The following is a 25566-nucleotide window of genomic DNA, read 5'->3' as shown; positions in this document are numbered from 1 at the left end:
GTTTTATTTTTCCTGAAACATCGGCAGCCCAATTTATGTTTTTTTGAAGAAAACGCAGAGGTCTGTTCTATTTTTCTATATAAGAATAGGAACGCCTAATCCAACTTATGTTTCCCTTCTAACTATATTATATATATTTAAATTATTTTATATGTTATGATATATTATTTTATTGTCATCATATATTTAACAGATACTTACATATGTAAGAAAACAATATCCCACATCTTATTAACTTATAAAAATAATTTCTTAATAATAAAATCCTAGATTGTTTTGGCACGAAAATCCTAGTGATTGTGTACAAAAGCTTGGTAAGATTTAAGGACGAATGTAATAATAAATCACTTATTATTTAAATATATTTACAACAAAATGCTCAGCCCCTAATTATTTTTTGTTAACATTGCTGGCCCAACCCAACATTATAATTAGAATCAGCCCAGCAAAATCATGTATTTCAAGAAAGTGCAAATGGCCTATAATTTTTTAGGAAAAAAATAAATGGGCCGCATGGACACTACATTATTTGTTCACCCAGCCCAGCTAATGGACTATAACCGCTCAAAAAAAAGCTAATGGATTGTTCAAAAAAAAGATCAAATTGACTGTAAATTCTACCCCGCAAAAAAGACTGTAAATTCTGAAAAAATGGGTTGAATACATGCCACATTTTTGGAGGCTGAAATGTGGGCCAATAGGTCGAAGCCAACGCAAGTCGTTGTCAACTTAGTCAACAAATGATTCTGACATCGTTAGCTGTTGGATTTACATCCAACTCCCGGCATCCATCTTCAATCTCTCGTCTTCTTCCTGCAGCGCCGCTGGCACCACCTCCCGTCTCCTGCTTCTAGCAGCTCTTCTTAGCACGCTTCATTGTGAAGCGCTACTCCACCGTTGGCTAGGCCATCCCTCCACCCCTCCACACCTCCTGTTCTTCTCCACCGACTGCCGAACCACACCGCACCAGAACCAGTTAACCCTCGTACACCTCTTCGTCTGCGACTCTACTCCCGCGTCTTCCCATCTCCGGCTTGTTGCTATCCGGGGCCTCACCGTCGTCCACCACCTTGGATGCGCTCGGCGCGGCGTGGTCAACATAGTCAACGAACGACACCATCGGAAGTAGAATGTGCGTGGAGAGGCTGACAGCTGGGTCCACGGCCGCACACAACAAAATGCCTTCTTATTACGCGCAAAATAATGATTCCTCCACCTGACATCTAGGACCCATCGGAAGGGCCTCTGTATTTCACGAAAAAAGTGCCCCCCGCTGATAGTTCGGACCCACCAGCTATCTTCGCACGCAAGGAAGTGCCTCCTTATTACGCAAAAAAAAATGAATACTCCCCCTGCCAGCTGGAACCCAACATAGTGGGAGGCTGACTTGTGGACCTACCAAGTTGACGGGGACGGAGGGCTTTGTCAACTTAGTCAATATGAACGATTCTAGCTCCAGTTATCGTACGATGTTCATCCAACGGCCGTAATGCTTCTTCAACCTCTGGTCTTCTTGCTCCAGCCGCCCAAACCAGCGCCGGTCGTGCCACGTGCTCCCGCCTCCCGTGGCCAGCTGTGATGCCGCGGAGGCCTCACCGCCCCTACTACTCCCACCGCCGGCCAGACCATCCCTCTACTCACCCACACCCCCTGTTATTCTGCGGCGACGGCAGCCTCACAATGCAGCCGAACCAGTGAACCCTCATACTCCTCTACGTGTGGGCATCCACTGCCATGTCTTCCTCGGCTCTGTGTCGTCCCCTTCCTAGGCCTCGTCGTCATCCACCTCCCTGGTGCTCTCGGTGCGGCGTGGTCAACGTGGTCAAGGAACGACTTCCATCGAAAGAGTAATGTACGTTGATAGGCTGAGAGCTGGGTCCACGGCAGTTGCAAGGAATTGGCTCCTTACTACGCGCAAAATAATTATTCCTCCACCTGATAGCAGGGACCCACCAGACGGGCAACCGTATTTTGTGAAAAGAACATTTCCCCCTGACTGCTGGGACCCACCAGCTACATCTTCGCACGCAAGGAAGTGCGTCCGGGCACAAAAAAATGATTCGCCCCCTGACTACTGGGACCCACCAGCTACATCTTCGCACGCAAGGAAGTGCCTGACAGTCGGGACCCACCTGGTCGAAGCGTATGTAGCATTGTCATTCTGGTCGCGAACGTGTACGTACATACTGGTCGATGTAGAGGCGCACACGTGTCGTAGTAGAGGCGCGCACATGTCGTAGTAGAGGCGCGCGCGTAGCATGTACACATACGTATAGCGGCCAGGGTGCAAGAAAGAAAATATGGCCACATACGTACATACGGGTGGGGTCTCGAACACCTACTCGCGCATACGTACGGCCAGGGCTCATGTACATGGCTGGGTCAGAACAGAAAAACAACGTCGTTGTCATGTCCATGGGGAGTCAACCGGCTGGGTAGGAACAGAATGCGTCATCGTGTTCATCGGGAGGGCTTGGACGGAATAGCTGATGGAAATGAGGCCTGGCATACCGCACAACGGAGGAAACGGCCTCGTGTTTGACCGACCACGTTCGAAATGGGATCCTGTTCATCGGGAGGGGTCTGGCGTATCGCAAAACAGAGGAAATAGACTTGTGTTGGACCTTCTATGGTCGAAATGGGGTCCTGTTGTTCAGGAGGGGTGTGGCGTACCGCAAAACGGAGGAAACGGACTTGTGTTGGAGTGCTACGGTCGAAATGGGGGTCCTGTTCATCGGGAGGGGTGTGGCATACCGCAAAACGGGACTCCACGGGATACTGTTCATCTCCACCGTCGACCTCCTCCAGCCTCCACAGGCTACTGTTCATCCACCGTCGACCTCCTCCAGCCTCCACCTGCGGCTGTTCATCCACGGGCTCATGTTCATCCAGCCTCCACCGCGTGCTACTCCACCGGCTACTGTTCAGCCACCCCTCTCCATGGGCTCCTGTTCAACCACCCCTGCATGGGCTACTGTTCATCCAGCCCTCCACCATCTACTGTTCAACCAGCCCTCCACCAAAGGGTCGTCCTGTTCATCTAGCCCTCCACAAGGTCCTGTTCATCCAGCCCCAACCGGCTCGATCGATCGGAGTCCTGTTCATCCAGAGGCAACCACGGGGTCCTGTTCATCCACCCCCATCGGGAACTGTTCATCCAAGCCTCCTAGCAACACTCACTGTTCATTCAACCCCCCCAGCAATGCTCACTGTTCATCCAGAGGCAGCATTGATCGGCTTCAGTTAGCAGCAGTAGCGAAGGAATCGCTCGATCGCTCGGGTTCAGTAACGTGTAGCCTGCAGTGCAATCGCTGGGGTTCTGTTAGGCGATGCCTTGCTTGGGTTCAGTTAGAGCCCAACGCCTCGCACCCACGCGCGTACGGTACAAGAGAAACGCGCATCGCTCGGCCCCCGACCACCCACCATAACTAGGAACTCCCCGATATTTTCCTCGTCCTCGCTTCTACCATTGGTTTTTTCATCATGGACGGCCCAAGAATGTCATGCAGCTGTGTCTCCGGCTCGCCCAGGATGAAAAGCCCATTTTCTGTCATGATTTTTTGTCATAGAAGTAGGAGCCCAGCACATCTATGATGATACCGGGTTTTGTCACAATTATCGTCATAGAAGTGTCATAAGTATGACAGAATTTTTTTCATTTGGCCCCAAATGTCACGGATGTGTCTTTTTTTGTAGTGTTAACACGTCGGGTTGCGAGTATTTGTTATTTGTGTGCAGGTGTTGTTTACATGGTGATAGGAGGTTCTCATACTGTTTCGATAACCTTGGTCTCATCACTGAGAGAAATACCTACCGTTACTATACTGCATCATCCCTTCCTCTTTGGGGAAATACCGACGTATTTCTAGTAAACATCAAAAGGAATTTCTGGGGCTGTTGCCGGGGAGGATATTCAACATCAACCAGGTTCTTAATCACAAATCTCATCTCCTCGCAATTTACATTATTCGCCATTTGCCTCTCGTTTTCATCTCCCCACTTCACACAAATTTGTCGTTTTTATTCGCCCTCTTTTTCGTTTGCCCTTATGTATTTCTTGGTTTGTTTGCTTGTTTGTTTGGCATAATTGTGTGTTTTATTGGAAATCCTAAACCAAAAACCTTATGGATCCACATCCACTTTCTAATCCTTTTAAAAGATCGAACCAAGTTTGTCAGAATCATGATTTTGAATCGGATCGGAACTCTGATGGTAGGATTACAAATCACAGAATCTTCACTATCAGGATCGTAGAAACGTAGATTCCATGAACTAAGATCGTAGAATCAGATGGGTTAGTTTGGATCACAAAGTCGTAGAATCTATAACATGATCGCGATTCTGACAACCTTGGATCGAACTATGATGAACCAATTGCTAGTAAGTTGAGTACACTAGATTATGTTTATGAAGTTTTGCTTGAGATTCATGAATCTGAAAATTATGGTGAAGTGATAAAAGAAGAAATTTATGAAGTGATTCATGATAGCTCCTCGAATGAAAATCATGATTGCAATGGTGTTATAATAAATTCTATTAATGTCAATTATGCTAGTAATATGCAAAACCCCAAGCTTGGGGATGCTAATTTTTATATGTCCTCTACTAATTGCAATGATCATGATTGGGGTGATAGAGTGTCAACTTTGCATGCATGTGGGTCATATAGAGAATATGTTACGTGATAGCTATATTGTTGAATTTGAGTATGATCCTACATGTAATTATTATGAGAGAGAAAAATATGGTTGTAGAAATTTTCATGCTACTAATTTACCTCTCGTCGTGTTGAGATTGCTATTGTCTCTTTCTTCTTCCATGCATCTGCTAGATGTTTCTTGTCTTGATAATTTGGTTGCCTAAAAAATTCCTATGCGTAGGAAGTATGTTAGACTTAAATGTGTTTGTCACATGTTTTATGGTGCTCTCTTTGTGCTTCAATTCTTGTCTTTCATGTGAGCATCATTGAAATCTCATTCCTATCTTAATGGCTATAAAGGAAGAGCTTGTTGGGAGGCAACCCAACGAATGAAATAAAATTTTTCTTTATATTTTCTGTTCTTTTGTAATTGCACAATTACACCTCTGATTAGATGTGTTTTTTGTGTTTAAATTAGTGTTTGTGCCAAGCAAGGCCTTTGGGATGATTTGGGTGAAAGTTGATTTGATCTTGCTGAAAAACAGAAACTTTTGCGCTCACAAAATTACTTTTAGTTTTTATCAAAAGAGTGATTTTGGTTTTATTCTTTCTGCAGAAGATGAATAAACAAATTATTCACGTTGTCCTAATTTTTCTGAATTTTTGGAGTTACAGAAGTATTTGAAGTAGTCAGATTGCTACACACTGTTCTGTTTTTGGCAGATTCTGTTTTCTTTGTGTTGTGTGCTTGCTTTGATGATTCTATGGTTTTCTTTGATGAATTTTTGCCATATAAAAGTTGGAATACAGTAGATATAATGCAAAAATAAAATATGAATGGGTTTACAACAGTACTTATAGTAGTGGTTTGCTTTCTCATACTAACGGATCTCACGAAGATTTTGTTGAGTTTTCTGTGATTGAAGTTTTCAAGTTTTGGGTGATCTTACGATGGATGAAGGAATAAGGATTAGAAAAAGGCTAAACTTGGGGATGCTCGAGGCACCCCAAGATAATATTCAAGAAGTAGCAAGCAACTAAGATGACCCCGAGTGGCATCCCCTCTTTCTTCTAACAACCATCGGTATTTTACTTGGAGCTATATTTTTATTCGTCACATATTATGAGTTTTGCTTGGAGCGTCTTGTATGATATGAGTCTTTTCTTGTTTTGCTTTGTGTTTTAAGTCTTGAATCCTTGCTGGACACACCTTTTTGAGTGAGCCAAAAAATTATGCTATGCTTGCTCCTATGCTTCACTTAAATTTTTAGAGCCATGGAATTGCTCTAGTGCTTCACTTATATCTTTTTGAGCACGGTGTGCTTTGTTATTTTTGAAGAAATGCTCTCATGATTCACTTAGATTTATTTGGGATTTAGTAAAAAAATTAAGAAATTCTCTCTTGCTTCACTTAAATTATTTTGAGAGAAAGAAAAATTATGCTCATGTTATTCACTTAAATTTGTTTGAGCTTATCAAAAGCAACATATAAAAATAGTCCCAAAGTGATAGATATCCAAGGAGGATATAATAAAAACTTTCATGAAGATCATTGGACAAAATATACTTGATTCTTAGTAATGGTTTTGAGATATGACGATATGATATGTGAGTCATGTTGATGAGTAATTGTGCTTTAGTAAGAATATTGATGTTAAGGTTTGTGATTCCCTATGCAAGCACGAAAGTCAATAGTTATGCAATGAAATTTATACCCTACTTATGGTGCATTATTCGGTGTTACTTATGCTTAATGCTTGGGTATGAGATCTTTTGTTTCTTGGTTGGTCGCTTCTCAAACTTTTTGCTAGCCTTCATTTTGCACTAAGTATGATCGCTACTTGTGCATCCAAAACCCTTTAAGATAGGTTTGCCATATGAGTCCACTATACATATCTATATGCGGTATTTCCATGCCGTTCTAAGCAAATTTGCATGTGAAATCCCTAATTTTCAAAATAAATTCCTCTTTTGTGTGCTCTACCGCTCGCGAGGCGGTGAGGGGTGGCCAATATTTTCCATGATAGATGTGTTATTCTCATATGAGTGTGTATTCACTTGTCATTGCACGAGAGTATGGCAAAGGTATTAGGGATGCCCAGTCCCGAAATGAAAAAATGAATTTACTTTATGTTGTCAAATAATAAATTCCTTGGAAAGTGTTGGTATGGAGGGCACCCGTGGATACGATTAGCCATGGAAAGTGAAAGTAATTGTGGGAAAAGGAATAAACTTTATTTTCTGTTTGGGAACCGCCTATGATGTATCTAGCATGGAAAGTGTTGGGAGCTCTAAGTCGTTTTCGTTGGTGGGAAAAGTATGCCTCCCAAAATGTTTTTATCTCTCAATTTTCGCTTTGAGCTCTGGCACCTGTACAAATCCCTACTTCTATTTGTGAAGGGCCTTTCTTTTACTTTATGCGATTTTTATTTTGAATTTGAGTCTCCACCTTCTTATAAAGCACCAACTAAGGTGTAGCTAATATTCGAGTGTTTGAGCATTGGGTGTAGCTAATATTCGAGTGTGTTTCATGAATGGATCAATGGTTGAGCATAATGGGCTAGGGATAACTTGCTTTAGTGTTGATATTTTGAAAGATATGGTTGCTTGTTGGTATTCTTGAGTATTAAAGTCTTCGTGTCAAAACTAGACTATTGCTTTGAACCATATAAAAGTCCAAATGTCCATGCTATAAAGAAAAGAAATGTGATGAACATGTTAGGCAACATTCCACATAAAAAATTCTGTTTTTATCATTTACCTACTCGAGGACGAGCAAGAACTAAGCTTGGGGATGCTGATATGTCTCCAATGTATCTATAATTTTTGATTGTTCCATGCTGTTATATTATCATTCTTGGATGTTTTACAATCATTTATAGTCATTTTATATCATTTTTTAGTACTAACCTATTGACATAGTGCCCAGTGCCAGTTGTTGTTTTCTGCATGTTTTTTCCATCGCAGGAAATCAATACCAAACGGAGTCCAAACGCAGTGAAACTTTTTGTCGATTTTTTTGGGCCAGAAGACATCCAGTGGGCCAGGAACGCACTTGAGGGGAGCTCCGAGGGGAGCACAATCCACTAGGGTGCACCTGGGGGCCCAGGAGCACAACCCCAATATTTGGGTTTTGTTTGGCCAACTTGATCTATTTATCTTGCAATGGGAAGAGGTGCTTTTGTGATGGGTTCGATCTTACGGTGCTTGATCCCAATGATAGAAAGGGAAACGACACATATGTATCATTGCTATTAAGGATAACAAGATGGGGTCTATTTCTACATAAATAGATCTTGTCTACATCATGTCATCGTTCTTAATGGATTACTTCGTTTTTCCATGAACTTAATACACTATATGCATGCTGGATAGCGGTCGATGTGTAGAGTAATAGTAGTAGATGCAGGCAGGAGTCGGTCTACTAATCTTGGACGTGATGCCTACATAATGATAATTGCCTGGATATTGTCATGATTATTTGAAGTTCTATCAATTGCCCAACAGTAATTGTTTTCCCACCGTTTGCTATTTTTCTCAAGAGAAGCCACTAGTGAAACCTACGGCCCTGAGGTATCTTTTCATCATATTTGACTTTGTGATCTATTTTCCTTTGCTTTTATTTTCAGATCTATTTAACCAAAAATACAAAAATACCTTGCTGCAATTTATTTGTTCCGCGATCTATTTATCCTATCTACCACAATTATCTCACGTTATCTTGCCTACTTGAGGCGTCGTACCCGAAAGGGATTGACAACCCCTTTAACACGTCAGGTTGTGAATATTTGTTATTTGTGTGCAGGTGTTGTTTACATGGTGTTAGGAGGTTCTCCTACTGGTTCGATAACTTTGGTATCATCACTGAGGGAAATACCTATCATCGCCATGCTGCATCATCCCTTCCTCTTTGGGGAAATACCGATGTAGTTCTAGTGGACATCAGCCACCAAGCTACAAAGGCTTCGTGGTGAACTATAATATGCAAGGGATGGAGAAGACTATTCCCGAGCTCTTCGCAATTCTCAAAGCTGTGGAGGTAGAAATCAAGAAGGAGCATCAAGTGTTGATGGTTAACAAGACCACTAGTTTCAAGAAAAAGGGCAAGGGAAAGAAAGGGAACTTCAAGAAGAATGGCAAACAAGTTGCCACTCCTCGGAAGAAACCCAAAGATGGACCTAAGACTGAAACTAAGTGCTTCTACTACAAAGGGACTGGTCACTGGAAGCAGAACTGCCCCAAGTATTTGGCGGATAAGAAGGATGGCAAAGTGAACAAAGGTATATTTTTTATACATGTTATTGATGTGTACCTTACTAATGCTCGTAGTAGCGCCTGGGTATTTGATATTGGCTTGGTTACTCATATTTGTAACTCGAAATAGGAGCGGCGGATTAAACGAATATTAGCTAAGGACGAGGTGACGATGCGCGCCAGAAATGGTTCTAAGGTCGATATGATCGCCGTCGGCACGCTACCTCTACATCTACCTTCAAGATTATTTTAGACCTGAATAATTGTTATTTGGTGCCAGCTTTGAGCATGCACATTATATCTGGATCTTGTTTAGTGCGAGACGGTTATTCATTTAAATCACAGAATAATGGTTGTTCTATTTATATGAGTAATATCTTTTATGGTCATGCACCCTTGAAGAGTGGTCTATTTCTGTTGAATCTCGATTGTGGTGATACACATATTCATAATATTGATGCCAAAAGATGCAAAGTTGATAATGATAGTGCAACATATTTGGGGCACTGCCCTTTAGTTCATATTGGTCTAAAGTGCATGAAGAAACTCCACGCAGATGGACTTTTGGAATCACTTGATTTTAAATCATTTGATAATTGTGAACCATGCCTCATGGGCAAGATGACTAAAACTCTGTTCTCCGGAACAATGGAGCGAGCCAATGACTTACTGGAAATAATACATATGGATGTATGTGGTCCGATGAGTGTTGAGGCACGCGACAGGTATCGTTATTTTCTAACCTCCACAGATGATTTGAGCAAATATGGGTATATCTACTTAATGAAACACAAGTCTAAAACATTTGAAAAGTGCAAAGAATTCCAGAGTGAAGAGGAGAATCATCGTAACAAGAAAATAAAGTTTCTACGATCTGATCGCAGAGGCGAATATTTGAGTTACGAGTTTGGCCTTCATTTAAAACAATGTGGAATAGTTTCACAACTCATGCCACCTGGAACACCACAACGTAATGGTGTTTCCGAACGTTGTAACCGTACTTTATTAGATATGGTGCGATCTATGATGTCTCTTACCAATTTACCACTATCATTTTGGGGTTATGCATTACAACGCTGCATTCATTTTAAATAGGGCACCATCTAAGTCCATTGAGATGACACCGTAGGAACTGTGGTTTGGCTATAAACTTAAGCTGTCATTTCTTAAAGTTTGAGGTTGCAACACTTATGTCAAAAGGCTTCAGCCTGATAAGCTCGAACCCAAATCGGAGAAGTGTGTCTTCATAGGATACCCTAAGGAAACAATAGGGTACACCTTCTACCATAGATCTGAAGGCAAGATCTTTTTTGCCAAGAATGGAACCTTTCTAGAGAAAGAGTTTCTCTCGAACGAAGTGAGTGGGAGGAAAGTAGAACTTGATGAGGTAATTGTACCTTCTCTCAATTTGGAAAGCAGCTCATTAGAGAAATCTGTTCCCGTGATGCCTACACCAACTAGAGAGGAATCTAACAATGATGATCATGAATCTTCAGAACAAGTTACTACGAAACCTCATAGGTCAACCAGAACATGATCAACACCAGAGTGGTATGGTAATCCTGTTCTAGAAGTCATGTTACTTGACCATGGCGAACCTACGAACTATGAAGAAGCTATGATGAGCCCAGATTCCGATAAATGGCATGAGGCCATGAAATGAGATAGGATCCATATATGAGAACAAAGTGTGGACTTTGGTGTTTTTGCCCGATGATCGACGACCCATAGAGAATAAATGTATCTTCAAGAAGAAGACTGCCGCTGATTGTAATGTTACTGTCTACAAAGATCGACTTGTCACAAAAGGTTTTCGACAAGTTCAAGGAGTTGAATACGATGAGACTTTCTCACCCGTAGCGATGCTTAAGTCTGTCTGAATCATGTTAGCAGTTGCCGTATTTTATGATAAAGAAATCTGGCAAATCGACGTCAAAACTGCATTCCTTAATGGATTTCTTAAAGAAGATTTGTATATGATGCAACAATAAGGTATTGTCGATCCAAAAGGTGCTAACAAAGTGTGCAAGCTCCAGCGATCTATTTATGGACTGGTGCAAGCCTCTCAGAGTTGGAATATATGCTTTGATAATGTGATCAAAGCATATGGTTTTATACAGACTTTTGGAGAAGCCTGTATTTACAAGAAAGTGAGTGGGAGCTCTATAGCATTTCTAATATTATATGTGGATGACATATTGTTGATTGGAAATGATGTAGAATTTCTGGATAGCATAAAAGGATACTTGAATCAAAGTTTTTCAATTAAAGACCTCGGAGAAGCTGCTTATATATTGGGCATCAAGATCTATAGAGATAGTTCAAGATGCTTAAGGACTTTCACAAAGCACATACCTTGACAACTTTGCAGAAGTTCAAAATGGACCAGTCAAAGAAAGGGTTCTTGCCTGTGTTGCAAGGTGTGAAATTGAGTCGGACTCAATGCCTGACTGATGTCTACTACGCAACCTTCTTCTTGTAGACTCGTGTTGGGACTCCAAGCGCAGAGTTATGTAGGACAATAGCAAATTTCCGTCAACTGGATGACCTATGGTTTATCAATCCATGGGAGGCATAGGATGAAGATGGTCTCTCTCAAACAACCCTGCAACCAAATAACAAAGAGTCTCTTGTGTCCCCAACACACTCAATACAATGGTAAATTGTATAGGTGCACTAGTTCGGCGAAGAGATGGTGATACAGGTGCAATATGGGTAGTAGATATAGGTTTTGTAATCTAAAAATATAAAAACAACAAGGTAACTGGTAACAAAAGTGAGCAAAAAAGGTATTGCAATGCTTGGAAACAAGGCCTAGAGTTCACACTTTCATTAGCGCAAGTTCTCTCAACAATGATAACATAATTGGATCATATAACAATCCCTCAACATGCATGAAGAATCACTCCAAAGTTCCTATCACGGAGAACATAAGATGAAATTGCTTGTAGGGTACGAAACCACCTCAAAGTTATTCTTTTCGATCAATCCATTGAGCTATTCCTATAAGTGTCACAAACAACTCTAGAGTTCGTAGTAAAACAACACCATAGGCTGTTGGGGAACGTATCATGCAATTTCACAAAAATTCCTACGATCACGCAAGATCTATCTAGGAGATGCATAGCAACGAGAGGGTGAGAGTGTGTCCACGTACCCTCGTATACCGAAAGCGGAAGCATTAGTTAACGCAGTTGATGTAGTCGAACGTCTTCACGATCCAAGTACCAAACGTACGGCACCTCCATGTTCAGCACACGTTCAGCTCGATGACGTCCCTCGAACCCTTGATCCAGTAGAGGGTCGAGGGAGAGTTCGTCAGCACGACGGCATAGTGATGGTGTTGATGATGTGATCCGCGCAGGGCTTCACCTAAGCACTACAATGCTATGACTGGAGGAGTAAACTGTGGAGGGGGCACCGCACACGGCTAAGAGAAATCTTGGTGTCCTTTGGGGTGCCCCGCCCTTGTATATAAAGGAGGAGAGGGAGGAGGCCGGCGGCCTAGAGGGGGCACGCCAAGGGGGAGTCAAACTAGGATTCCCAATCCTGGTTGGTCTCCCTTTCCTATTCCAAGAAGGGGAAAGAGGGAAGGAGAGGGAGAGGGAGAGGGAAAGAGGGAGCCGCGCCCCTCCCCCTTCTCCAATTCGGACTCCCTTGGGGGGGGGCACCCTGCAGGCTCCCCTCTCCTACTCCCTTATGGCCCATTAAGGCCCATAACTTCCCCCGGGGGTTCCGGTAACCCCTCGGTTCCCCGATAAATATCTGAAACAACCTGAAACCATTCCGGTGTCTGAATACCTTTATCCAATATATCAATCTTTATGTCTCGACCATTTCGAGACTCCTCGTCCGGTCCGTGATCTCATCCGGGACTCCGAACAAACTTTGGTGATCAAAAACACATAACTCTTAGTACAAATCATCATCGAACGTTAAGCGTGCGGACCCTACGGGTTCGAGAACTATGTAGACATGATCGAGACACATCTCCGATAAATAACCAATAGAGGGACCTGGATGCTCATATTGGCTCCTACATATTCTACGAAGATCTTTATCGGTCAAACCACACAACAACATATGTTGTTCCCTTTGTCATCGGTATGTTACTTGCCCGAGATTCGATCGTCGGTATCATCATACCTAGTTCAATCTCGTTACCAGCAAGTCTTTTTACTCGTTTTGTAATGCTTCAAGCTGTAACTAACTCATTAGTCCCATTACTTGTAAGGCTTATGAGCATTACCAAGAGGGCCCAGAGATACCTCTCCGATACACGGAGTGACAAATCCTAATCTTGATCTATGCCAACTCAACAAACACCTTCGAAGACACCTGTAGAGAATCTTTATAATCACTCAGTTACATTGTGACATTTGATAACACACAAGGTGTTCCTCGGTATTTGGGAGTTGCATAATCTCATAGTCAGAGGAACATGTATAAGTCATGAATAAAGCAGTAGCGATAAAACGGTAACGATCATAATGCTAAGCTAACGGATGGGTCTTGTCCATCACATCATTCTCTAATATTGTGATCTTGTTCATCAAATGACAACATATGTCTATGGTTAGGAAACATAACCATCTTTGATTAACGAGCTAGTCAAGTAGAGGCATACTAGGGACACTATGTATTGTCTATGTATTCTCACATGTACTAAGTTTCAGGTTAATACAATTCTAGCATGAATAATAAACATTTATCATGATATAAGGAAATATAAATAACAACTTTATTATTGCCTCTAGGGCATATTTCCTTCAGTCTCCCACTTGCATTAGAGTCAATAATCTAGATTACAAAGTAATGATTCTAACACCCATGGAGTCTTGGTGCTGATCATGTTTTGCTCATGGAAGAGGCTTAGTCAACGGGTCTGCAACATTCAGATCCGTATCTATCTTGCAAATCTCTATGTCTCTTTCTTTCACTTGATGTCAGATAGAATTGAACCTTCTCTTGATGTGTTTGGTTCTCTTGTGAAATCTGGATTCCTTTGCCAAGGCAATTGCTATAGTATTGTCACAAAAGATTTTCATTGGACCCGTTGCACTAGGTATTACACCTAGATCTGATATGAACTCCTTCATCCAGACTCCTTCATTTGCTGCTTCCGAAGCAGATACGTTCTCCGCTTCACACGTAGATCCCGCCACGACGCTCTACTTGGAACTGCACCTACTGACAGCTCCACCATTCAATATAAATACATATCCGGTTTGCGACTTAGAGTCATCCGGATCAGTGTCAAAGCTTGCATCGACGTAACCATTTACGACAAGCTCTTTGTCACCTCCATAAACGAGAAACATATCCTTACTACTTTTCAGGTATTTCAGGATGTTCTTGACCGTTGTCCAGTGATCCACTCCTAGTTTACTTTGGTACCTCCCTGCTATACTTATAGCAAGGCACACATCAGGTCTGGTAACATCATTGCATACATGATAGAACCTACGGATGAAGCATAGGGAATGACTTTCATTTTCTATCTATCTTCTACAGTGGTCGGGCATTGAGTCTGACTCAACTTAACACCTTGTAACACAGGCAAGACCCTTTCTTTGACTGACCCATTTTGAAATTCTTCAAAACTTTATCAAGGTATGTGCTTTGTGAAAGTCCAATTAAGCGTCTTGATATATCTCTATAGATCTTGATGCCCAATATGTAAGTAGCTTCACCAAGGTATTTCATTGAAAAATTCTTATTCAAGTATCCTTTTATGCTATCCAGAAATTCTGCATTATTTCCAATCAACAATATGTCATCTACATATAATATTAGAAATGCTACAAAGCTCCCACTCACTTTCTTGTAAATACAGGCTTCTCCAAAAGTCTGTATAAAACCATATGGTTTGATCACATTATCAAAGCATATATTCCAACTCCGAGAGGCTTGCACCAGTCAATAAATGGATCACTGGAGCTTGCACACTTTGTTAGCACCTTTTGGATCGACAAAACCTTCTGGTTGCATCATATACAACTCTTCTTTAAGAAATCCATTAAGGAATGCAATTTTGACGTCCATTTGCCAAATTTCATAATCATAAAATGCGGCAATTTCTAACATGATTCGGACAGACTTAAGCAATGCTACGGGCGAGAAAGTCTCATCGTAGTCAAATCCTTGAACTTGTCGAAAACCTTTTGCGACAAGTCGAGCTTTGTAGACAGTAACATTACAATCAGCGTCAGTCTTCTTCTTGAAGATCCATTTATTCTCTATGGGTCATCGATCATCGGGCAAAAACACCAAAGTCCACACTTTGTTCTCATACATGGATCCCATCTCAGATTTCATGGCCTCAAGCCATTTTGGGGAATCTGGGCTCATCATTGCTTCCTCATAGTTTGTAGGTTCATCATGGTCTAGTAACATGACTTCCAGAATAGGATTACCGTACCACTCTGGTGCGGATCATACTCTAGTTGACCTACGAGGTTCGGTAGTAACTTGATCTGAAGTTTCATGATCATCATCATTAGCTTCCTCACTAACTGGTGTAGGAATCATTGGAACTAATTTCTGTGATGAACTACTTTCCAATTCGGGAGAAGGTACAATTACCTCATCAAGTTCTACTTTCCTCCCATTCACTTCTTTCAAGAGAAACTCCTTCTCTAGAAAGGATCCATTCTTAGCAATGAATATCTTGCTTTCAGATCTGTGATAGAAGGTGTACCCCAACAGTTTCCTTTGGGTATCCTATGAAGATGCACTTCTCCGATTTGGGTTCAAGCTTATCAGGTTGAAGCTTTTTCACATAAGCATCGCAACCCCAAACTTTAAAAAACGACAACTTGGGTTTCTTGCCAAACCACAGTTCATATGGTGTCATCTCAATGGATTTCGACGGTGCCCTATTTAATGTGAATGCAGCAGTCGATAAAGCATAACCCCAAAATGATAGTGGTAAATCAATAAGAGACATCATAGATCGCACCATATCCAATAAAGTACGGTTACGGCGTTCGGACACACCATTACGCTGTGGTGTTCCAGGTGGCATGAGTTGTGAAACTATTCCACATTGTTTCAAATGAAGATCAAACTCGTAGCTGAAATATTCGCCTCCCTGATTAGATCATAGAAACTTTATTTTTCTTGTTATGATGATTTTCCACTTCACTCTGCAATTCTTTGAACTTTTCAAATGTTTTAGACTTATGTTTCATTAAGTAGATATACCTATATCTGCTCAAATCATCTGTGAAGGTCAGAAAATAATGATACCCGCCACGAGCCTCAACACTCATTGGACCGCATACATTGGTATGTATTATTTCCAATAAGTCAGTAGCTCGTTCCATTGTTCCGGAGAACAGAGTTCTAGTCATCTTGCCCATGAGGCATGGTTCGCAAGCACCAAGTGAGTCATAATCAAGTGATTCCAAAAGCCCATCAGCATAGAGTTTCTTCATGCGCTTTACACCAATATGACCTAAACGGCAGTGCCACAAATAAGTTGCACTATCATTATCAACTTTGCATCTTTTGGCTTCAATATTATCAACATGTGTATCACCACGATCGAGATTCAATAAAAATATACCACTCAACAAGGGTTCATGACCATAAAAGATATTACTCATATAAATAGAACAACCATTATTCTCTTATTTAAATGAATAACCGTCTCACATGAAACAAGATCCAGATATAATGTTTATGCTCAACGCTTGCACCAAATAACAATTATTCAGGTCTAAAACTAATCCCGAAGGTATATGTAGAGGTAGCGCCGATGGCGATCACATCGACCAACCATTTCCGACGTGCATCGTCATCTCGTCCTTAGCCAATCTTCGTTTAATTCGTAGCCCCTATTTTGAGTTGCAAATATGAGCAACATAACTAGCATCAAATACCCAGGCGCTACTACGAGCATTAGTAAGGTACACATCAATAACATGTATATCAAATATACCTTTCACTTTGCCATCCTTCTTATCCGCCAAATACTTGGGGCAGTTCCGCTTCCGGTGACCAGTCCCTTTGCAGTAGAAGCACTCAGTTTCAGGCTTAGGTCCATACTTGGGCTTCTTCCCGGGAGTAGCAACTTGCTTGCTATTCTTCTTGAAGTTCCCCTTCTTCCTTTTGCCCTTTTTCTTGAAATTAGTGGTCTTGTTAACCATCAACACTTGATGCTACTTCTTGATTTCTACCTCCACAGCCTTTAGCATTGCGAAGAGCTCGGGAATAGTCTATTCCATCCCTTGCATATTATAGTTCATCATGGAGAATTTATAGCTTGGTGGTAGTGATTGAAGACCTCTGTCAATGACACTATCATCAGGAAGATTAACTCCCAACTGAGTCAAGTGGTTATGGTACCCAGACATTCTGAGTATGTGTTCACTGACAAAACTATTCTCCTCCATTTTGCAGCTATAGAACTTGTTGGAGACTTCATATCTCTCAACTCGGGCATTTGCTTGAAATATTAACTTCAACTCTTGGAACATCTCATCTGCTCCATGACGTTCAAAACGTCTTTGAAGTCCCAATTCTAAGCCGTAAAGCATGGCACACTAAACTATCGAGTAGTCATTAGATCGAGTATGCCAGACGTTCATAACGTCATCATCTGCTCCTGTAGCAGGCCTTGCACCTAGCGGTGCTTCCAGGATGTAATTCTTCATTGCAGCAATGAGGATAATCCTCAAGTTACGGACCCAGTCCGTGTAATTGCTACCATCATCTTTCAACTTAGCTTTCTCTAGGAATGCATTAAAATTCAATCGAACGGTAGCATGGACCATTGATCTACAACAACATAGATATGCAAAAAACTATCAAGACTAAGTTCATGATAAATTAAAGTTCAATTAATCATATTACTAAATAACTCCCACTTAGATAGACACCCCTATAGTCATCTAAATGATCACGTGATCCATATCAACTAAACCATGTCCGATCATCACGTGAGATGGAGTAGTTTTCAATGGTGAACATCTCTGTGTTGATCATATCTACTATATGATTCACGTTCGACCTTTCGGTCTCAGTGTTCCGAGGCCATATCTGCATATGCTAGGCTAACCCGAGTATTCTGCACGTGCAAAACTGGCTTGCACCCGTTGTATGTGAACGTAGAGCTAATCACACCCGATCATCACGTGGTGTCTCGGCACGACGAACTGTAGCAATGGTGCATACTCAGGGAGAACACTTATACCTTGAAATTTAGTGAGGGATCATCTTATAATGCTACCGCCGTACTAAGCAAAATAAGATGCATAAAAGATAAACATCACATGTAATCAAAATATGTGACATGATATGGCCATCATCATCTTGTGCCTTTGATCTCCATCTCTAAAGCACAGTCATGATATCCATCATCACCGGCTTAACACATTGATCTCCATCGTATCATCGTTGTCGTCTCGCCAACTGTTGCTACTACGACTATCGCTACCGCTTAGTGATAAAGTAAAGCAATTACCTGGTGATTGCATTTCATACAATAAAGCAACAACCATATGGCTCCTGCCAGTTGCCGATAACTCTGTTACAAAATATGATCATCTCATACAACAATTCATATCTCATCATGTCTTGACCATATCACATCACAACGAGCCCTACAAAAACAAGTTAGACATCCTCTACTTTGTTGTTGCAAGTTTTATGTGGCTGCTACGGGCTTCTAGCAAGAATCATTCTTACCTACGCATCAAAACCACAACGATTTTTCGTCAAGTGTGTTATTTTAACCTTCAATAAGGACCGGCCGTAGTCAAACTCGATTCAACTAAAGTTGGAGAAATAGTCACCCACCAGCCACCTGTGTGCAAAGCACGTTGGTAGAACCAGTCTATTAAACGCGGTCATGTAATGTCGGTCTGGGCGCTTCATCCAACAATACCGCTGAATCAAAGTAAGACGTTGGTGGTAAGCAGTATGACTATTATCACCCACAATTATTTGTGTTCTGCTCTTGCATATCATCTACGCATAAACCTGGCTCTGATGCCACTGTTGGGGAACATAGCATGCAATTTCCAAAAAAAAATCATACGATCGCACAAGATCTATCTAGGAGATGCATAGCAACGAGAGGGGAAGAGTGTGTCCACGTACCCTTGTAGACCGAAAGCGGAAGTGTTAGTTAACGCGGTTGATGTAGTCGAACGTCTTCACGATCCAACCGATCCAAGTACTGAACGTACGGCACCTCCGTGTTCAGCACATGTTCAGCTCGAGACGTCTCTTGAACTGTTGATCCAGTAGAGGGTCAAGGGAGAGTTCCATCTGCACGATGGCATGGTGATGGTGCTGATGATGTGATCCGCGCAGGGCTTCGCCTAAGCACTACAACGCTGTGACCGGAGGAGTAAACTGTGGAGGGGGCACCACACATGGCTAAGAGAAATCTTGGTGTGCTTTGGGGTGCCCCCGCCCCCATATATATAGGAGGAGAGGGAGGAGTCTGGTGGCCTAGAGGGGCACGCCAAGGGGGAGTCCAACTAGGATTCCCAATCCTAGTTGGTCTCCCTTTCCTATTCCAAGAAGGGGAAAGAGGGAAGGAGAGGGAGAGGGAGAGGGAAAGAGGGGGCCGTGCCCCCCGCCCCTTGTGCAATTCAGACTCCCTTAGGGGGGGCACCTCCCTACGGGCTCCCCTCTCCTACTCCCTTATGGCCCATTAAGGCCCATAACTTCCCCGGGGGGTTTCGGTAACCCCTTGGTTCCTCAATAAATATCCGAAACATCCCGAAACCATTCCAGTGTCCGAATACCTTCGTCCAATATATCAATCTTTATGTCTCGACCATTTCGAGACTCCTCGTCATGTCCATGATCTCATCCGGGACTCCAAACAAACTTCGATCATCAAAAACACATAACTCTTAATACAAATCGTCATTAAATGTTAAACGTGTGGACCCTACGGGTTCAAGAACTGTGTAGACATGATCGAGACACATCTCCGATCAATAACCAATAGCGGAACCTGGATGCTCATATTGGCTCCTACATATTCTATGAAGATCTTTATCAGTCAAACCGCACAACAACATACGTTGTTCCCTTTGTCATCGGTATGTTACTTGCCCGAGATTCGATCGTCGGTATCATCATACCTAGTTCAATCTTGTTACCGGCAAGTCTCTTTACTCGTTACGTAATGCTTCATCCCGTAACTAACTCATTAGTCACATTTCTTGCAAGGCTTATAGTGACGAGCATTACCGAGAGGGCCCAGAGATACCTCTCCGATACACGGAGCGACAAATCCTAATCTTGATCTATGCCAACTCAAAAAACACCTTCGGAGACACATGTAGAGCATCTTTATAATCACCCAGTTACATTGTGGCGTCTGATAGCACACAAGGTGTTCCTCTGGTATTCAGGAGTTGCATAATCTCATAGTCAGAGGAACATGTATAAGTCATGAAGAAAGCAGTAGCAATAAAGCTGTAATGATCATAATGCTAAGCTAACGGATGGGTCTTGTCCATCACATCATTCTCTAATGATGTGAGCCCATTCATCAAATGACAACACATGTCTATGGTTAGGAAACATAACCATCTTTGATTAATGAGCTAGTCAAGTAGAGGCATACTAGGGACACTATGTATTGTCTATGTATTCACACATGTACTAAGTTTCCGGTTAATACAATTCTAGCATGAATAATAAACATTTATCATGATATAAGGAAATATAAATAACAACGTTATTATTGCCTCTAGGGCATATTTCCTTAATATGACACACATCAATCAACCCTAATGTCACCTAGATACTCCAGTGTCACCACAAGTATCTGTGGGTCAATTGTACGATATGCATCAAACAACTTCAGATTCATAATATTCGATCCAACACAAAGAACTTCAAGAGCATCCCGAGATTTCTACCGGAGAAAGGAATATGAAAATGCATCAACCCCTATGCATAGATTACCCCAATGTCACCACGGGAATCCGCAAGTTGATAACCAAAACATACATCAAGTGGATCAACAGAACATCCCATTGTCACCATGGATATCCCATCGCAAGACATACATCAAGTTCTCTCACATCCAAAGATTCAATCCGACATAATAAAACCTCAAAGGAAAAGACTCAATTCATCACATGGTAGAAAGGGAGAAACATCATATGATCCAACTATAATAGCAAAGCTTGAGGTACATCAAGATCGTGCCGAATCAAGAACATGAGAGAGAGAGAGAGAGAGAGAGAGAGAGATCAAACACATAGCAACTAGTACATACCCTCAGCCCCGAGGGTGAACTACTCCCTCCTCATCATGGAGACCGCCGGGATGATGAAGATGGCCATCAGTGATGGATTCTGATATGTCCATTTTGCATCATGCTTTTATATTGATATTTATTGCATTATGGGCTGTTATTACACATTATATCACAATACTTATGCCTATTCTCTCTTATTTTATAAGGTTTACATGAAGAGTGAGAACGCCGGCAGCTAGAATTCTAGACTGGAAATGGATCAAATATGAGAGACCTATTCTGCACAAATCCAAAAGTCCTGAAACTTCACGGAGAATATTTTTGGAATATATAAAAAATATTGGGTGATGAAAGCACCAGAGGCGGGCCACCTGCCATCCACAAGGGTGGATGGCATGCCCTGCGGTCTTGTGGGCCCCCTGGCAGGGCCCCGACACCCATCTTCTGCTAGATGGTGTGTTTTGACTTGGAAAAAATGAGAAGGAAGCTTTCAAGACGAAGCGCCGCCGTCTCGAGGGCTCCGGCGGAGCTATTCCGCCGGGGAAACATTCCTCCGGGGGAGGGAAATCATCGCCATCGTCATCACCATTGATCCTCTCATTGATAGGGGGTCAATCTCCATCAACATCTTCACCAGCACCATCTCCTCTCCAAACCATGCACTACCAAAAAATACACTTCCGTGATGATACGTGTTTATCACAGTAGGTCGCATTTTCTGTCATGCATGTACATCCATGACGATTTTATGACAGAATCAAGATAGTCATATCTGTGCTGTCATAGAAGTCCTGTTTTTAAGCCGGTGGATCCCGGGACACCTTTTGGTGGTCTCGGTACAATATCGATAACCCCGAAACCTTTTCGGCAACTGAAATGGGACTTCCCATATATAAATCTTCACCCCTTGGCCACCGCCCCCCTCTAGATGCATCTAGGGGGCCGGCCCCCTCTCCCATTCACCCTATAAATAGAGGGGGTGGGAGGGTAGCCGGACCTCAGCCCCTAGCGCAGCCCTCCCCCCTCATACACTTCCTCCTCCTCCGTTGAGCTTGGCGAAGCCCTGCCGGAGAACCATGAGCTCCACCACCTCGTTGTCGTGCTTCCAGTGTTCTCCCTCAACTTCTCCTTCCCCCTTGCTGGATCAAGAAGGAGGAGACGTCCCCGGGCTGTACGTGTGTTGAATGCGGAGGCGCCGTCCATTCGGCGTTTGGATCGGATCTTCCACGATTTGAATCACTGCGAGTATGACTCCATCAACCGCGTTCTTGTAATGCTTCTGCTTTGTGATCTTCAAGGGTATGAAGATGCACTCCCTCTCTCTCATTGCTAGCATCTCCTAGATTGATCTTGGTGACACGTAGGATTTTTTTTGAATTATTACTACGTTCCCCAACAGTGGCATCATGAGCTAGGTCTATGCGTAGATTCTATGCACGAGTAGAACATAAGTAGTTGTGGGTGATGATTTGGTCAATTTGCTTACCATTACTAGTCTTACCTTGATTCAGCGACATTGTGGGATGAAGCGGCCCGGACCAACCTTATAAGTACACTTACGTGAGACAGGTTCCACTGAGTGACATGCACTTGTTGCATAAGGTGGCTAGCGGGTGTCTGTCTCTCCCACATTAGTCGGATCAGATACGATGAAGAGGGTCCTTATGAAGGGTAAATAGCAATCGACATATCACCATTGTGGCTTTTGCGTAGGTAAGAAACATTCTTGCTAGAAACCCATAACAACCACGTAAAACATGCAACAACACTTAGAGGACGTCTAACTTGTTTATGTAGGGTATGCTATGTGATGTGATATGGCCAAAAGGATGTGATGAATTATATATGTGATGTATGAGACTGATCATGTTCTTGTAATAGGAATCACAACTTGCATGTCGATGAGTATGACAACCGGCAGGAGCCATAGGAGTTGTCTAAATTTGTTGTATGACCTGTGAGTCAATATAAGCGCCATGTAATTACTTTACTTTGTTGCTAACCGTTAGCCATAGTAGTAGAAGTAATAGTTGGTGAGACAACTTCATGAAGACATGATGATGGAGATCATGGTGTCATGCCGGTGACGATGGTGATCATGCCGCACCTCGAAGATGGAGGTCAAAAGCGCAATATGATATTGGCCATATCATGTCACTTTATGATTTGCATGTGATGTTTGTCATGTTTACATCTTATTTGCTTAGAACGACGGTAGCATAAATAAGATGATCCCTCACTAAAATTTCAAGAAATGTGTTCCCCCTAACTATGCACCATTGCGAAAGTTCATTGTTTTGAAGCACCACGTGATGATCGGGTGTGATAGATTCTAACGTTCGCATACAACGGGTGTAATCCAGATTTACACATGCGAAACACTTAGGTTAACTTGACGAGCCTAGCATGAACAGACATGGCCTCGGAACATGAGAGACCAAAAGGTTGAACATGAGTTGTATGGTAGATGCGAGAGACATGGAGATGTTCATAGTTGATGACTAGTCCATCTCACGTGATGATCGAACGCGGCCTAGTCGATTCAGATCATGTATCACTTAGATGACTAGAGGGATGTCTATCTGAGTGGGAGTTCATTAAATAATTTGATTAGATGAACTTAATTATCATGAACTTAGTCTAAAATTGTCTTTACAATCTATCCTATAGATCCAATGGCCCACGCTAATGTTGCCCTCAATTTCAACGCGTTCCTAGAGAGAACCAAGTTGAAAGACGATGGAAGCAACTATACGGACTGGGTCCGTAATTTGAGGATCATCCTCATAGCTGCCAAGAAAGCATATGTCCTTGAAGCACCGCTAGGTGACGCACCCATTTTCCCAGTAACTCAAGACATTATGAATGCCTGGCAGTCGCGTAGTGATGATTACTCCCTGGTTCAGTGCGGCATGCTTTACAGCTTAGAATCGGGGATCCAAAAGCGTTTCGAGCAACACGGGGCATATGAGACGTTCCAAGAGCTGCAAATGGTTTTCCAAGCTCATGCCCGGGTCGAGAGATTTGAAGTCTCCAACAAGTTCTATAGTTGTAAGATGGAGGAAAACAGTTCAGTCAGCGAACATATACTCAAAATGTCTGGGTTGCACAACCGCTTGTCTCGGCCGGGAGTTAATCTTCCAGATGACTCGATCATTGACAGAATCCTCGAGTCACTTCCACCTAGCTACAAGAGCTTTGTGATGAACTACAATATGCAAGGGATGGAGAAGTCCATTCCTGAGTTATATTTGATGCTAAAATCAGCGGAGGTGGAGATCAAAAAGGAACATCAAGTGTTGATGGTGAATAAGACCACTAGTTTCAAGAAAGGCAAGGGAAGAAGAACTTCAAGAAGGACAGCAAGGGAGTTGCCGCTCCCGGTAAGTCAGTTGCCGGGAAGAAGCCAAAGAATGGACCCAAGCCTGAGACTGAGTGCTTTTATTGCAAGGGAAATGGTCACTGGAAACGGAACTGCCCCAAGTACTTAGCGGATAAGAAGGCCGACAACGCCAAAGGTATATACGATATACATGTTATTGATGTGTACCTTACCATCCCTCGCAGTAGCTCATGGGTATTTGATACCGGTGCGGTTGCTCACATTTGTAACTCGAAACAGGAGCTGCAGAATAAGCAGAGACTAGCGAAGGACGAGGTGACGATGCACGTCGGAATGGTTCCAAGGTCGATGTAATCGCCGTCGGCACGCTACCTCTACATCTACCTTCGGGATTAGTTTTAAACCTCAATAATTATTATTTAGTACCAACTTTGAGCATGAACATTGTATCTGGATCTTGTTTGATGCAAGATGGCTACTCATTTAAATCCAAGAATAATGGTTGTTCTACTTATATGAGAGATATGTTTTACGGTCATGCCCCACTGGTCAATGGTTTATTTTTATTGAATCTCGAACGTGATGTTACACATAGTTATAGTGTGAATGTCAAAAGATTTAAGCTTGATAATGATAGTCCCACATACTTGTGGCACTGCCGCGTTGGTCACATTGGTGTCAAACGCATGAAGAAACTCCATGTAGATGGACTTTTGGAGTCTCTTGATTATGAATCATTTGACACGTGTGAACCATGCCTCATGGGCAAAATGACCAAGACTCCATTCTTCGGAACAATGCAGCGAGCAACCAACTTGTTGGAAATAATACATATTGATGTATGCGGTCCAATGAGCGTTGAGGCTCGTGGTGGCTATCATTGTGTTCTCACCCTCACTAATGACTTAAGTAGATACGGGCATATCTACTTAATGAAACACAAGTCTGATACCTTTGAAAAGTTCAAGGAATTTCAGAGCAAGGTAGAGAATCAACATGACAGAAAAATAAAGTTCTTACGATCAGATCATGGAGGAGAATATTTGAGTCACGAGTTTGGCACGCGCCTAAGGAAATGTGGAATTTTTTCAC

The sequence above is a fragment of the Triticum aestivum genome, chromosome 5B, assembly GCF_018294505.1.
Source record: "Triticum aestivum cultivar Chinese Spring chromosome 5B, IWGSC CS RefSeq v2.1, whole genome shotgun sequence".
NCBI classification, from domain to species: Eukaryota; Viridiplantae; Streptophyta; class Magnoliopsida; order Poales; family Poaceae; genus Triticum; species Triticum aestivum.
This window is presented reverse-complemented; position numbering follows the sequence as displayed.